A 17,266-nucleotide genomic window follows, 5' to 3' on the forward strand; every position below is an offset into this window, starting at 1 on the left:
CATTGCAGAAAGTGTTACCAACAGAGTAGATGGTACCTTAGATGTTAGAATTGGAATCCTGAGTGACTTTGGTAAATTAGAGAAACATTCTGATTGAAGTCACGAGGACTTGCCTTCTGGGACGAGAAGTATGTGGCTATTCAAGTCTAAGGTGAGGAAGGCCCAGCCAGTTTAGCTGCAAAGAAAGAGAACGCACGAGTTGTAATGACAGTTCTGCATATGAGTCATCAACCTGGCAGTGTGTTGAGAGACGGAGCAGCCCGTGGGTAAGTAGACACTGCTTGCCCTCGGGCAGGAAGCGCAAGGTGATCCCGGGTTAGGCTCAGCCAGATTCCAGCCTTGCTAAAGTGCCGTGGCAGGTTTTGGCCACTACTGCCCGGAGGGAGGCACTCAAGATCTGGGAAGATTAAAAGAATTAGGATTGGGGGGCTTCCCTGGTGGCGCAGTGGTTGAGAATCTGCCTGCCAATGCAGGGGTCACAGGTTCGAGCCCTGGTCTGGGAAGATCCCACATGCCACGGAGCAACTAGGCCAGTGAGCTACAATTGCTGAGCCTGCGCGTCTGGAGCCTGTGCTCCGCAACAAGAGGCCGCGATAGTGAGAGGCCCGCGCACCGCGATGAAGAGTGGCCCCCGCTTGCCACAACTAGAGAAAGCCCTCGCACAGAAATGAAGACCCAACACAGCCATAAATAAATAATAAATAAATAAAAGAGTAACTGTAGTGCCATGTACACACACAAAAAAGCTTATTTATTTAAAAAAAAAAAATAGAATTAGGATTGCTCAGCTAGTTTTCTTGGTCCAAATTCTGTCCGTATCTGGATTTGATCCAGTCATCTGAAAATCCTGACCACATCTGACTGGTTTACAATTTGATCCTCTCTGCAAAGCACACAATCTTCTTACCATGATTCTGTGAAAGAGCGTTGGATTTGATTAGAAGACCTGGGCTCTCATCCTAGCTTCGCCGCTTGGAAATTGTCCTTAACTGCCCTTACTCCGGGTTTCCTTGAACGTGAAATAGGATATTAAATTCATCGATTGAAGGTGAGTGCCAGGAGAGCATCTGGCATGTCATTGGCTCTCAGTGGTGCTGTACCGTCCAAAGGTGCAATGAGCACGAGTGACCTTAGAAAGGGGATGTGTTTTCCGAGCCTTCAACATACTTGTAATTAATTTTGGAATTAAAAAAAATAATTTTTATTATGGAAAATTTCAAACAGACCCAAAAGTAGAGAGAATAATGTCACGAATGCCGATGGACTAATTTAATTATAATACGTGCTGCGTATTGAGTATCTACTATGGTACCGGGCATGCCTTAGAAGGCATATTCCATGTATTAACTGATTTAATCCTCACAACAGCAATAAGTAGGTGCCAATTTAAGCAGAGAGAGTTGAAGCAACTTGTTTAGAGTTACCAGCAAGAATGTGGTAGAGTTTAGAGTCCAACCCAGGCAGTCTGGCTCCTGGAGTCCCAAACTTCACCACTCAGCCGGGTCCGAGGAAAAACAGGTCCTGTGGTTAGAGCCTGCTGAGGTTGGGACCTGCTGAGTGACGATGTCTGATGAGCCCCACAGAGAATGGACTCTGAGAAAGGAGGGAAGGGACTATTCATTGACACTCAAAAATATGTATGTACTTATGAAAAATTTTCTTGCTTGGTTCCTTAATATTTCTCATCCTCCAAAAGAGTATGTTTGGGCGATTTAATATGACTTGATTTTCCAACAAGAGAGATCCTGAAGTTTTTCCTTCTAGGCCCAGAAGATCTCTGGTTCTGAGATGAATCGGAAGATCTGCACTGGGATGTAACTAATACAATAAGACAGGAGTGTTACGTACCTTTTGTACTGTCTAATACAGTTTTTAGAGTTGTGTTTTTTTTCCTGAAAAATATTTTTGTTTAAATTTGGATTTTTGGCCAAGCTGTTTTACTGGAATGCCTTGTTTTAATGTAGAACTGATTCAAATATTCAAATGCAAATGCATATCTACTCATTGGTTAGGTTTCCTTCTTTAAAAAAAAAATTCAGTGGCTGATACCACCAACTAGACTTAGGATTTCTCTCTCTTTCTCCTTCTCTTTTTAAAAAACAAAATCTGCTGTTTGGCATTTCTTCCCCCCTTTATTATTTCCCCCCTGTTTCCTTTGCCCGAGTTCTTTTTTGTAGCCAGATCTGACTTGCACTCTGCCTGATTTATTTTGGCAATGCAGTTAAAATGGTTTCTTTTTTCCACAGAAAATGTGTTTTGATTTCTTCTTAGAAGAATAAGCTTTTGTTCTTCAAAGTTAAATAAATCAAATTGCTTTCAGCCTCCAAATGCCACTGCCTTGTCTTCATTATCATTGGGCTTTTGCTTTTTCAAAATGATGCCGTCGTAAGCATTCTCTCGCACATGTTTCTGAAGTATCTACCCCCTTTTCCAGTTTATGGTAGTATCTTATTGAAAACGTTGATTTGGTAAGTTTACAGAAAATATTTTTTTATCAAAACAGAAATTCATCATATTAGATAGCTCTGTTTTAAATCGTTTTATTATTGAAGCTATTCTATTAATTCTTTTTTCAGTCATTTAGTTTAGTGATTAAGAGCTGAGTTTTAAACTGCTTAGGTTTCATTTTAACTGTGCCACTAACTACCGGTTGTTTTCAGCAAGTTACTTAACCTCTCCAAGCCTCAGGTTCTTCATCTTTAAAGTGGTGTAGGGTGCGGTGGTGGATGTAAATGACATGATATATGTGTACAGTTCTTAAATCAGGCTTTGGCACAGAGTTAGTATTCACTAACTCACTATTCACTATTATCAATAATTTCCATCCCATTCTCAGGGGTCCTAGTTAGTTATTAGCCCATTCCTCAAGCATCACTTTTAGATACTGTAACTCCCTTTTTACTTCTTAAGAACATTAGAGCTTTGGAGTCTGATGACATCTCAGAAATAGATATTTGGCAAGTCCCTTAGGAATTTGGGCCATTTTCTTGTGTGTTAAGAGGGCTTTAGAAATAACATGCCCCTCTTACTGGAGGTGGAATCAGAATTAGTAACAAGGCAATTGAAAAGTGTTGCAACTTAAGTTCTTTTTATTATACAGATCAGAGGAAGGGTTCTATTAAGAGGTAGTGTGGACTGAATTTTCTTCACCTCACCGTGCTACTGCTGGGCTGGGGCTTTGCTCTGGGATGAAAGTCTCCTTTTTGCCAAGACTCATGAGCACGCTCCCTCCCTCCTCAGGACCACAGCTGGCACAAGGTCAGCTCTCCAGATCTTCGGGGCCTTTTCATTTCCTCCTCTAACAGTGAGGAAAGGCAAGCTTTTCTCCTTTTTGCTTTTGAACTCTGGTGACAGGCAGTGCAGTGATGGTCCGGTGGTGGCCTCCCCTGATGATGTGTTGCTTTATTTGCAGTCCTCTGCATGGCTCATTCTTTTGTTAACTCTCCAGGGAAGGAGAGGATGGTGAGAAACTTTAGGTATCACGAGTTAATTTTTTTCTCCATAGCTTATATTTTTTTCAGGGCAAAACACATTATTTTTTTTTTTAAAGCAGGAGGATCACAGATTTGATGGAAGCCCCTTAATGTGATTCATTGGCCTTTATAAACAGAAGTTGCACCTCAGATAGGTATGGATAGGACCACCTGGCTTGATTTAGAAATGGCTGAATACATTTCTAAAGAGTAATAGCAGTACTTTGATACTTGTGTTGTTCTTACATGGAAGACCAGTCCCATTGAGCCCATCTTAAATATGGAAGTGGAGGGAAGATAATGTCTGTCCTTGACCATTCACTGTCTGTGCAAAGCATAGGCAGTAGAACTAGGCAGATGAGGAGAAGAGCTGAGTGGGGGACAGAAATTTAAATGCAACCTGATGGATCATGGGTGATCATCTCATCTCTCCACTTTACAGTGGAAGAGCCAGGCTCAGAAGGATGAATTTTTCCCAGATCCCTGGGCTGGGGAGGGAGAGGGCTTGGGTGGGAAGAAATCCATACTTTGGGGCCGATACGCTCAGTGGCTTTGAAGTTCAAGGGAGCTTTGCTTCAACAAAGAAAAAAATCTGCATTCAGTTTAGCCCGGTAAGTCACAGCAGTGATCATTTCAACATTATCAACCTTCCCCAGGCTTGGTCTCCTATGGGGACCATCTGATGTCTTTTGGCTGTGCCTGGATCGGTCCAGGTTTGTGAGCTATTCTGTTTTCTAACAAGTCGACTAAGATCATAGACTTCGAGATCTCAGAGGAGCTGTGATGGCTAGTTCAGGTCAACTCAAGTACAATTAACATCTTTTAAAAGTATTTGTTGAGCCCCTACTTTGTGCCAGGCCTTAGGGGTGCAGCAGTGTGGAAAAGGGACAGACAAGGGCCATGCTTTCATGGAGCTTCTGTTCTAGTTTTTGTAGTGATTTTTCTCCCCATGCCCCCTTGGTCCCCTAGTTTTAGAGTAAGGAGGCCCTAGGACATTACGCTGTACAAGGTCATGCGGATGGTTTATTCCAGAGCCTGGACTTGGGCTTCCTATAGTTCAGTCCCTTCAATGTCTCTGAGGTCCTGGATATTGCAAGTGTTTGAAATTGAATCATTTTTAAAATTGAAAAATAAGGCATGAACACAATACAATATTTAAGCACCATAAAAGGCTGCAGGATGAAAAAAAAATGTCTTCACCCTGTCTACGCCCCTTCTACCCACCACACACATGTCATCTCGCAGTCCCCTTCCCAACAGGGGACCACGGTTGTCCGTGTCCTCTATATCCTTTCAGGATTATTCTATGCGTATACCTACTTAAACAACATATATACGTGTCTACAGCCCCCTCCTTTGCCCTTCCACGAATGAGAGCTTAGATACTTGTCTGCACCTTGCTTTTTATTGAAGTTGATGACTGATAAGGTCTGTGGACTATTTTTTATGCTCCCACATTGATTGAGCCATGAGGAGTGAAAATGCTGGACACGTTTAAAACGGTGTATGTCCTCTTTGTTGTTGGGAATAGCCCCGAAACATTTACAGACATAATCTGAGAGTTTTGGGTGGACCTAAAAACATATTTTGCTGTCATCAACACTGATGTTCTAAGTTATTCTTCCACAGCCTTGTTCTGTGTACAGAAGAGACTGAAACATATTTGCGAGTATTCCCAGAATTTAGATAACATGAGGGCCCAGAGGGTTTTGTTTTGTTTTGTTTTGTTTTGAATTGCCACCAAAGCTATCTCCTCTCCTCAGTTATCTACCTCGGCAGGGTCTGCTCCAGGGCGCCTCCCTAGTGCTGACCAGAAGGTGACCCCTCAGGGAGCTTATCTGTCCTCCCCGGTGGCCCTGCCTGCCCTCTGACAAGGCTTAGGAAAGAGGGCTGCAACATCTGCCTTTTTGCCGCAGAAACTGCAGCACTGGAGGCTCATGGAGACTTCGGAGGACGAAAAGGCAGACCTAAGGGGCTCGAGGGAGGCAGAAAATGAAATGCCTTTGGTGACATTTTGGCCTAGAACAAGATAGAAGAGGGAATTAATAGTTATAATCAGGATTTTTATTTTTCTTCATTTGTAACTCGAAACTTTGAATCTACTAACATTACATAGCTAAGGAAATAGTAGTCCCTGTTTTCTGTAAGTTGTCTATTTTCTGCAAGGATGTACGATGCTATAGTAGCTCCACAGTATAGGTTCTGGATGGAACCAGACTCCTTGTGCCCAAGTCCTAGCCGGACACTTTTTAGCTGTGTAATCTTGGGCAAGTTCCTTAGCCTCTGACTTCTCCATCTGTCAAGTGGGTTTAATAATTATAATACCCCCTACCTCATAGGGATGTTGTTCTTTGGCACTTAGCAAGTGCTAAATAGCCAAATACTTGATGTTATTATTATAATATTATGTCAGGTGAGACCTATTTAAACACTTAGCAAATAAAAGTGTGAAAAATTAATGGTTTTTGATATTTCTTAATTTTCCTGAGGCTCAGAGAGGCAGGTTAAACATAACCTATAAGATGTTGTAGTTTTGTTTGACACTCAGGTAGACGCTTACTAAATGCAGGTAGCTGGACTCTTGCTCACAAGGCAGTCAAGAGGCAACGTTTAACTTGTTTTGTTTTCCTTATTAGAAAGAGGTGGGACCATTCAGAGTCTTAAATTATTCTACCTGTAGCTAGCGTAGACGTTGAATCAGAGGTTTATTGAGACTAAGAGGGAACTGCTGAATTGCATTTAAATCCTTCCCAGGAGAACCCTTGTGTTTCCAGATACAGAATAACTTTTGATGTCAATTACATTTTACTTGGAATAAAGTGCTCTGATTCTCACCATCCCAAGGGCTGGTAGATCACAAACGTTCAGCTATTGTCACTTGGGAAGCCCATTATTGCTAAATATGTGAACACATTTAAATTGTTGTGAAGCTATAACTCAGGAAAGAGCAACCTTCAGACTTCCCAGTAAGATCCAAATCTCATGTGAGAAAATTCAAAACTACAAGGAGTGCACAGTTTCCCACTGGCGTTATTCAGGAAAGAGCAGAGAAGGACAGGCCGCAGAAGACCTCATGGCTCGGTGGATATCTCCGCGTGATTGGTGTGGCGGCGACTGTGGCTTCCAGGTGGGACAGCCTGGGCTGGAATCACTGCTTTCTTATGATTAATTGCGTGGCCTTGAACCTGCAAGCCTCAGTGTGCACTTATGAAAATGAGAATCGTCATTGACTCATGGAGTCATTGAAAAGATTGAGTTACTGAATCCGGAGCGCTTAGCACTGCAGTGCCTGGTGCGTAGAAAGCACTCCGTAAATGTCAGCCACTATTGTTATTAATCAGACATTCTTCCTTCCTTAATCCCCTGTCCTTTGAGGTCTTAGTGTTCACTGTCTGTTAATCTGTTTAGGCTTCTAGTTTCTTAAGACATAGTTCTCATTTTTAAAGGGACCAGATCCTTTTTTCTAGAGAATCCTTTTTGAACAAGGCACACGTGTGTCCTAATCAAAGCTCTGTTGTGGCTTCTGTGGAACCTTAACACCATAATGGAATTCTAGTTTTATCTAATTAGAATTGTGTAAAAAAGCAATAAACTCTAGAGAAAAAGATGACCTTTTCTTTCCAGATAAATTTTTTCTGAGGTTCTTAATTTCTCTCCATCAGTCTTGTTGTATGATGGACGTGGTCACACTTGGGATTTCTGAATCGTCTTTTCAATGTAAGGAAGTTTCGCTTCATTTCTCCCAGCTTGAGCACTCACTTGTGTAAGACAGTAATCACCAAATTTCCCCACCCTATCCCACCCAAAAAAGATAGATCAGTCTTGTTAAATATGGTGGGGTCCCACGGTGATGCGAGCTGAGAACAACAGGTGGGTGGAGTGTTTTCTCTCCCTCTGGTCCGCAGCTGCTAGCCTTCCCTAGCATTCATGCCGGCCTGCTCCTGGTCTCTGACTGCTGTGTGCCTGTAGAGAAGGCAACTTTTAATATTAATATGTTGCAGTAAAGAAATACTATTTTAAAGTATGTGTTTGTTTATCAATATGGTCGTATGCACAGCTGTAGAATGAAATGAGAAGAAATTCAACAATGTCAAATGCACCATGACACAGTCCCAGAAATAAGGCTGCAGTTGGAAATTTACAAGCTGTACAAAATGCGGTATCTTCTTTCCTCTAGATTATCACTCAGATAAGACAGGTATTTATCTGGAAATTGAGAGCTGCTGTGCTGGTCAAAGCTTCCCTTTTGTTAAGTGTGTGTGAAGACAGAGAGCCCAGAACTGTGAATCAGTGCTGGGTAGTTTTCAATAGAGCCTGAAAAGGTTAACTTTCCTTTTTTCTGCCTTGTTCCTGGTATTAGTAGTGAAGACTTTTAAGCAGCATTTTGTATTTTTCACATTCTCTTTCAAAGATATTGTGTGCAGTGCAGTTTTAATCAGCTGCAGAAGGCCATTGTGGAAGAGAGCCACTGTGCTGGGATGCTGGTTATGGTCACGACAGCTAACTTTTAGGAGGGTACTGACTGCTTGGCCCTGTATTAAGCATTGTACGTATATCATCTTATGTAAAACCCCTAACAGCCCTACGAGGGATGCTGCAGAGAGGCCAAGGTTCAACAGCTAGTCACAGGGGTCTGGATCTGGGGACAGGCCACTGGCTCCAGACCCCTCCTGTGTAGCCCAGCCTTGGTCTTACATGCCCACTCCTTAAAGTTGGTCAAACCTGTGCAAAGAACTCTAAATGGGAAGTTCTACTACGTTGGAATGAAAACTCTTACTGTGATGAAACATTTCATTCTGACATCCCTTGCTCTTGACCTTCTTGTTTTCCTTGATGCAAAAAAGTCCAGGTCTAAGGGAGCCACTGATAAAAAGAGGAGACATAAAAGTAGTTGAACACCTTTTTTCTAGATAATGGCCTAGTTTGAAGTTTTACTGGGAAAATTCTCTCCTATCTTTTAGCTTTTTTTTTTTTCCTCTTAGGAGAATTTTTCCACCTCTGGCTTTTCTACTTTTTTCCCTGCTAGTGTCTTCCACATTAATCGACTTTCAAATGACAGTATTCCCAGACTTGACTTTGTTCAGTTTTATTGTACAAATCCATAGTTTAGCCATGCTAGGTTGTAGCAATGCAGAGCAGGGAATTACTTATTCATTTATAATTAAGAACTTGGTTCTTGCTGTTTTAGAGGACAATGCTTTATTTCCTTTTCAGCTAAGGGGGTAAGGGTCCTTTCCCCAACCCATTTAGTTTGGGAGATCCCCCTCTCTGTCTCTCTCTCCTTCACGTACACACACACACACACACACACACACACACACACACACACTGATTATTATAAATGACATAGTGACAGAAAAGATTAATATGGATAATATTAGGCTACATGTGAAGGATGAGCTATAAAATAAGTACAAAGTAATACTTCAGTGAAGACAACCTATTGACTTTTTGCTATTTCTTCATATTTCTGTAAGCTGGTTTCATCTCTGTTTTTGTTTAGCATTTATAGGAAACACAATCTGGGGAGACAAGAGAATGTTTTGTTCCTTAACCTGGTGTAGGTTTGCCTGCATTGTGTGTATGTTTCAATATACACAGTCAAGTGTAGAATTTTAATCCTATCCTGGGTCTTCAAAACAGGAAAGTAAAAGGGTACATAACTATCACGTAGATGAGACTACTGTAGAAAAACAAAAAACAAACACAAAACTTTGAAAAATAAAAAATTATTTTGCAGGTTTATAGGGGGCTTCATTTGTAATGTAAACACAGATGTTGACATGGGCCAATTGTTAGAAGAACTTAAAAATATAATACAGAGCCTTGCAAGGTACAGTGAAGGCTGAAGATTGAGCATTTTATCATTGTGTTCGTACTCGCCCAGTGAAGTCCCAGCCAAGCTGCACCCTTTGCTCAGTGGAGATGCAGAGTTAACTCAATTTGGTGTGGCCTGGGAAAGTCACATTACCTGACACATGCAGGGTTCCTTGTGACTGACCACGTTCGCCCTGTTGCTCATTACTTGACAGAATGTAGCTGAAGAGTTAAAGAACAGGTTCCTGAGAAGAAGTGCTAAAGGACTCACAGGAAGAATGCCCACCAGTCACCCCAGAAACTTGTATTAAAACAGACTGCTGCCGTCAGTCTACTGTGGTTCTCAAGTTCTGTTCTTTCTTGGTTTATAAAACCTCAATAAAGAGGTCCTTTGGAAATTTTCGTGCTTAAATTTCCTTAGACTGATTTCAAAGAAGAAATGTGTAATGGGGGAAGGAATGCAGTGGGATGGGGTGGGACGGGGTGAGGATGGATTACAATTCCTCTGTGTTCTTAAATATTTAGGCCAGATTAACATGTGATATGATGCTTGCCAAGCTTTACCTTTTTTGTTTTCTCTTGCAGGAGTGACTTTATGTGAAGACTTCTAAGAGACTGAAAACTTATGACATATAAAGTTGCCTAGGGAATTATTTTTTTATCTTTTATACAATTTCTCTGGTGGAGTCTGCAGGCATGTAGATGAAAGCTAAAAGGGAATACTGTTGCTGTGCTGGATACAGAATTCAGTTTGCTTTGAAACAAGTTTTGGTTTAAAAATGTCTGATGCAAAATTTATTACATTTCCAGGGAGGAAAAGAGCTCATGTGTTTGTCTTCCCAACCACCACCCCTCCCAATCCCCCATCTGTGGCCTTGGTGTACACACTGCAATTTTTCCAGTATGATAACTATGTACAGTGGAACTACATGTGTGTAGTCTGAGCTAATGTTCAGGGTGTGTGTGTCTGTGAACTATATGTGTATAGTCTGAGCTAATGCTCAGGGTGTGTGTGTCTGTGAACTATATGTGTATAGTCTGAGCTAATGCTCAGGGTGTGTGTGTCTGTGTGTGCGTGTGTGTGTATGTACACACATGTCTGTGTGCCTGGGCTTCTGTTCCCCCAACCCTTAGATCTCATTTTGCTACTGGTTGTAAGATGATCCCCTTATAGTTTAACTGTTACAAAAGATAAAAGATGAATCTTTGGTGGTGAAGGCTCCTTGAAGATATAGTCTAACCCTGGGCAGTTGATCCCCCAAGAGATCATGGAGTCAGAGGGAACCAGATGCTAGACTTTGGATTCAGAGACGAGAAATCAGCACTGACCTGCTACCAGCATGCCACTCCTAGGTCACTTATAAAATATTGAGAGTTTTGGTTGTTTTTTGTTTGTTTGTTTGTTTTAACTCAAGCTAAGAAAATCTTATTTAGCCATTGAATAAAGGGGGAAATGGTTTAAAGTCACTAAAAAAAAAGTCTTGTTTTGACAACTCAAGGCTAAAACAAAACAAGACGATCTCCACTTCTGGTGCAAGATGGACCCACACCTTCCTCTGGTATGTTTTGCTTGGTTGTTCTTCCTGTTCTCCATCTTGTAGCTAGTGCCTGTTATTTAAAGGATTCTTGAGGGTTACTTTCCCCTGTAGGTGTGGAATACCCCACTTAAAAAAAAAAAAAGAAGCTTTACAGTTTACAAAACACCTCAAAGAACCCAGAGGTGAAGGTAGTAGTACATTTATGGGAGGTCTGGGCCAAGAGGTTGGGGAGTCCAGGTATAGGGAAATCTTCAAGACCTGCCTCCATGTTGGTATGGTGCCTTGGCACTTCCTTTATTTCAAAAAGAAAGCACAATTCTCATTTGACTCCCAAAAGATGATTCCCATGAAAATGTACTTTAAAGTATCCATTCTTTTTCTGGCACCAGACTAAAAATGTCTAACCTTTTAAATGAATGGTAGGTTCAATTTCATGTGAATTTTTGCTGACAACTAATTAAAAGCTGTACATGTGTACATGCATACACACAGTAGACCAGGGGAAGGCAATATGGAAATAAATTTCACGGTGGTCCAGAAAGTAGCAATATAGGAATTTTGGGGGTGTGTATTAGTGTAAATAATATGCGTGCAGTCTAGACCAATAGTGTTAGTTTTATAAAGAGGAATCATTTTTTGTTTTAAAAATATTATGCCCCCGGAATGGTGAGGGATAAAGTGTAAGATATTCTTCAGCTTTAATTATTTTATAATTTTATTCAGGTCAGATCGCTTGTTTTTTTTAAATAGCAATACAACAGGCAAGAGAATACTCAAAATATTTAAATTGTATTTATACCAAGAGTATGTTTTAAATATTTTCTAATACTTGAGCAGTTGTTGTCTGACTGGCTTCCAAATATGCCAAAAGTTAAGCATTCAATATTTTCAACATGTATGCTTTTTACTGGTTTATACTACCTAATAAGAATCTTTAAGTGTTCCCAAAGCAACGGATGTTTACAGGCCTTTTGTGTTTTTCCTCCTTTAGAAGGCTTGGAGACCCACAACAAAGTTACTGTATAAAACACTAATGATGGACTAACTTCTGATGTAATAAATGAGTTGGCTACCACCTCAATGTAAAAATTTGTAAAGGAAATTTTTCACCGAGTGTCAAATGTATTTTTAACTGTCTGGTTTGTACTTCTATGACTTTTGTACTACCAAAGCAGAGTTAAAAATAAAAACGTTAAACAGAGTGAGTTGTTTTTGAATGATCCAGTTGTTGGTGCCTTGGGTACTGAAAGTACAATTGTGGTTGGTATAATTTATCGAGCTTAATATCACAGTGCCTGATTTCTTACGTCTGAATTGTCAAGTGATCATTTGGCTGACTTTCCCCATTGGATTCCTCCTTCCCCCCATAGTAATACGATCCTCACCCCTGATTATTATTTTTAAAATTTGGAGATAATTTTGGATGTAAGGAACAGTTGCAAAAGCAGTACAAAGAGTTCTTGTATACCCTTCACCCCACATTCCCTTATGGTATCATCTTACATAACCGCAGAACAGTGATCAAAACTAAGAAATTAGGGCTTCTCTGGTGGCGAAGTGGTTAAGAATCTGCCTGCCAATTCAGGGGATTTGAACCAGGGTTCGAGCCCTGGTCCGGGAAGATCCCACATGCCGTGGAGCAACTAAGCCCGTGCGCCACAACGACTGAGCCCGCGCACCACAACTACTGAAGCCTGTGCGCCTAGAGCCCGTGCTCCGCAGTGAAAGAAACCACCGCTCGCCGCAACTAGAGAAAGCCTGCACGCAGCAACAAAGACACAACACAAACAAAAATGAAAATAAAATAAATTTATTTTAAAAAAACTAAGAAATTAACATCAGTATAACATTACAAATTAGGTCACAGCATTATTCCGGCCTCACCAATTATCCCACTACCATCCTTGTTCTGTTCCAGATTTCCCACTGCATTAGTTTCGGCCTCCTAAATCTCCTCTGACCTGTGATTTTTCTTCAGTCTTTTCTTATTTTTCATGATCTTGACATGTTATAGCGTGTACTGGTCAGTCATGTTGTAGAGTGCCCTTCAACCTCAGTGTGCTAGCTGTTCCTCCTGACTAGACTGAGGGTTTGCATTATGCGAAGGACGCCCTTCCCGTTGCTCCGTATCGGGGGCTGGTGGGGGAGGCCATGATGTCGGTATGTATCGCTAGTGATGTCAACCTCCACCATTTGGTCAAGGTGGTGGCCACCAGCTTTCATTCTGGTAAAGTCACTATTTTTCCCTTTGTAATTAATAAGTATTTGAGGGGAGATATTTTGAGATTAGGCACATACCCTATTTCTGCTTAAACTTTCACCCTTTAATTTTACCACCTGTATTAGTTTCTTTGGGCTCCTGTAAAAAACAAACTGGGTGGCCTAAGACGATAGAAATTTATTCTTTCACAGTTCAGGAGGCCAAAAGTCTGAAATCAAGGTGTCTGCAGGGTTGGTTCCTTCTGAGTCCCAAGGGAGAAGCTGTCCCACGCCCCCTCCTGCCTCCTGGTGGTTGCTGGCAGTCCTGGCGTTCCATGCTGTGTAGCTGCTTCCCTCCAATTGTCTGCCTCTGTCTTCACATGACCGTCTTCCCTGGGTGTGGGCCTCTGTCCTCTCGTCTTCTCATGGGGACACTAGTCATTGGATATAGGACCCACTGTAATCTAGGATGACTTCATCTTAACTTGATCACATTTGCAAAGACCCTAATTCCAAATACGATCATCTTCACAGGAACCTGGGGTTATTTTTTAATTTTTTTTAAAATTAATTAATTTATTTTTGGCTGTGTTGGGTCTTCATTTCTGTGCGAGGGCTTTCTCTAGTTGCGGCGAGCGGGGGCCGCTCTTCATCGCGGTGCGCAGGCTTCTCGCTGTCGCGGCCTCTCTTATTGTGGAGCACAGGTTCCAGACGCACAGGCTCAGTAGTTGTGGCTCACGGGCCTAGTTGCTCTGCGGCATGTGGGATCCTCCCAGACCAGGGCCCGAACCCGTGTCCCCTGCATTGGCAGGCAGATTCTCAACCACTGCGCCACCAGGAAAGCCGTAACATACTTTTTTAGGGGACACAGTTCAACCCACTACACCATCCACTGGTGGATCTTGCCTGCAGCTGTTTTTACTGTGGGAGGGGCTCTTTCAGGTTGGTGCCTGTGTCCCTTCGACTTGGCTCCTTCTCTTTATTTCTTTCTGCCTTCCTCTTTAGCCCTTTTGCCCTTTCTTATTACTTTCTAGAACCACGAGCTGCTCCAGGCTCGTCTTCTCATCTTGTGTTTTCCTTGTCTTAGCCTTGGAATCCACCACTAACTAATCAAGGAGCCCTGGTTCCTTTTATTGGAGAATGGTGTTTAGAACTAGAGATCAAAACACTAGGTGTGCTCATTGATACTGGGGTGTTACTGCTTCTGAGCACACAACTACATACACACACACACACACTACTAACCCATTCATATACACACATCTTTATGTAACTCTCTTTAGAACAAAAGCATGAGTCATGACTGCTGCCTCTGACCCCAGTCTAGCTCCACGGGGTTCCCTCTGACCTTCCCACTTTCCTTCTTTGTGACTTTTCCCCAACAGTAAAGAAACCTGGCTCTTACAATCTATAATATTTTTATACAATGTCTCAGCCCTAGCATGCATATCAAGTAGTTTGAATACATACTCCTGTTAGGAATAGGTTTCCAGCTAGAGCACTATGCTGTGTACTTATTCTTCTAGTTTTGAGCCTTAGAGAATCCGACAGCCAGAAGCCTGTTTGCCAAATTTACTTAGGTCAGCGCCTTTGTTCCCCACACCTCGGGCGGGCTTGTGTGATTCAGTTTTAACACAGAGTCATTTGTCATCATCTGCGTTCCATCTTCCCTTCACATCCCCGTTAAATTTCTTAAAATTTATATGCGGCAGGGTCGTGGTGGCAGTCGTGGCGGCTCTGTCGGGTTCAGGGCGCCTGCCCCGCTGCATGGGTTGACGGCTGCGAGGCACAGCGCCTCTCTGATCTTCCTGCACGGCTCAGGCGATTCCGGACAAGGATTGAGAACGTGGATCAAGCAAGTTTTAAATGAAGATTTAACGTTCCAACACATAAAAGTTAGTTATCTAACAGCTCCTCCCAGGCCATACACTTCTTTGAAAGGAGGAATCTCCAGTGTATGGTTTGACAGGTTTAAAAGATCTAATGACTGCCCAGAGCACCTTGAATCAATTGATGTCATGTGTCAGGTGCTTACAGATTTGATTGATGGTGAAGTAACAAGTGGTATCAAGAAGAACAGGATATCGGTAGGAGGATTTTCTATGGGAGGGTGCGTGGCGATGCATTTAGCATACAGAAATCATCAAGATGTGGCAGGAGTACTTGCTCTTTCTAGTTTTCTGAATAAAACACCTGCTGTTTACCAACCTCTTCAGAAAAGTGATGGTGTCTTTCCTGAATTATTTCAGTGTCATGGTACTGCAGATGAGTTAGTTCTTCATTCTTGGGGTGAAGAGACAAACTCAGTGTTAAAATCCCTAGGAGTGAGCACAAAGTTTCCTAGTTTCCCAGGGGTTTACCATGAGTTAAGCAAAGCTGAGCTAGAAAAACTGAAGTCATAGATTCTTACAAAGCTACCAGACTGAATGCATCGATTGATTTGTTAATATATAAGTAATGTCTTTTTGAAAAGTGATGTTTACTGCCAAATTCTAATTTGATAAACAATAATTAAAATATTTAAAAAATTATATACAGCAAACTTCACTCTTTGGGGTGCCTCATTGGATTCTGATTTTGAATTTTCGTGTATGTGTGTGTGTGTGTGTGTGTGTCTGCCTTGAAAACAAGATGATCAATAACAGCTTATGCTAAGGAAGTGGAAAAGCTGATTTTACAATTTTCAGCTCTTGAAAACCAGGAAACCCAGCATATATGCACCAGGGAGGATGTTAGGAATTCCCCCAAATCTCATTTTATAGTAGAAAGGGGTCATTTGGGGTTACAGGTTTTGTTCTTAATCAGTCAGCCTTTTGATATCCTCTCTAAGATCCTCCCTAGGATTCCGCTCTCTCACCGGCAGGTCCTGGGTGAACTTGCCACGGGGACTGACGGTCCATGGCCTTGTATGCTCCTGCACTTCCTTTTCAAATCCAGATATCGAGCCTTCCTCCACCCTGATCTGATATAGTGGAAGTGTGGAGGAACACTTCCTTCCCTCCCACTGAGGACAGCAGGATGTTGGTGCTTTGGAAGTGGGGTCCCACCATTCAGGGCTTGGCTGTGGTCAAAGGAGACTCCGTTTTTCACCCGAGGTCCTTACCAGTTCTTAAATCCTCTGACCCTTTTGTCTGCAGGGCAGGTTCTATCCAGGGCTTCCTTTGTTCATTCCTCATCTTCCCAGGACCATTCTTCAGGACTGTTCTCAGATCTTCCTGGAGATCCCTCATGGTAGCTCCAAACACCTGAAAGGGCACCTGGGACTCTGTCCCCGGCATTCTGTGGCCGCCCAGTTGGTGTCGCTGCCCACCCGCTTCAGCTGCTGCCCAGGCAGGCGGTTGTCCGCCTCGCAAAGAGCTGGCACTTGCCCCCTCTGCCGGCCGATTGAGAGAAGTGCAGGAAGCGTAGCTCCTGGACCATTTATTGGTGGTGGTGTGTCTTTCAGGGCCGGGCGCTCAGAAAGTACGTAGGCATGATTTCATGATGATTCACTGAATGAATAAATAAACAAAAGTCTACCTTTAAAAATGAAAGATTATCATCAGCTATTTTATGGGAGTAAAAATTGAAGCTTGGATTTTTCCTAACTCATTTTCTGGCCCTACTAGCTGGTCTCTATTGTCTTTCTCATAGGAAATCCCAGTTTCTCACCTGGGAACTTATTTCCCTGCACGTGCGGATGCTGGTAGAAATAACTGAGTTCTGCTTTGGAGGAAACCCCATGCCCTGAATCCTGCCACGGAAGTGGTGTGACTGTGAGAAGCAGTGTGTTCTCAGAGCAGTAGCCCCGGCCTTTGCTGCTGGGTTTGAATAGTGGCTCTGACACTCACTGCTGTGTAATGTTGGGGAAGTTACCTTACCTTCTTTTCTTTTTTTAAAAAAAATATTTATTTATTTATTTGGCTGCGCCAGGTCTTAGTTGCGGCTTTCAGGATCTTCGTTGCAGCATGCGGGATCTTTAGTTGCGGAATGCAAACTCTTAGTTGCGGCATGTGGGGATCTAGTTCCCTGACCAGGGATCGAACCCCGGGCTGCCTGCATTGGGAGTGCGGAGTCTTAGGCCACTGGACCACCAGGGAAGTCCCTTACCTTACCTTCTGAGATGCAATTGCCTCAGCTGTAAAATGACCTATCTCTCCGGACTTTTAAGGACTAGGAAAATGCATGCAAAGTCATGGTGCCTGCCATGGTCTCCATGGCCACCCTGATGGAGTGCCCTGTCATCGTCAGCAGCCAAGC

At 42.5% G+C, this 17,266-nt stretch overlaps 1 protein-coding gene and 1 pseudogene across 1 annotated transcript in view; both read left to right on the forward strand.

Moving 5' to 3' along the window:
• RELL1 (RELT like 1) overlaps positions 1–12,018 on the forward strand; it is a 60,963-nt gene extending 48,945 nt beyond the window's left edge. Inside the window, exon 7 of the mRNA XM_068543122.1 lies at positions 9,876–12,018. The gene's annotated coding sequence lies outside the window, so the exon portion shown is untranslated. The remainder of the gene's footprint in view (positions 1–9,875) is intronic.
• Positions 7,324–15,453, forward strand: LOC137763500 (lysophospholipase-like protein 1 pseudogene; annotated as a pseudogene).
• The last annotated feature ends 1,813 nt before the right edge of the window (positions 15,454–17,266 follow it).

Source organism: Eschrichtius robustus, chromosome 4 (genome assembly GCF_028021215.1).
Source record: "Eschrichtius robustus isolate mEscRob2 chromosome 4, mEscRob2.pri, whole genome shotgun sequence".
Classification (NCBI taxonomy): domain Eukaryota; kingdom Metazoa; phylum Chordata; class Mammalia; order Artiodactyla; family Eschrichtiidae; genus Eschrichtius; species Eschrichtius robustus.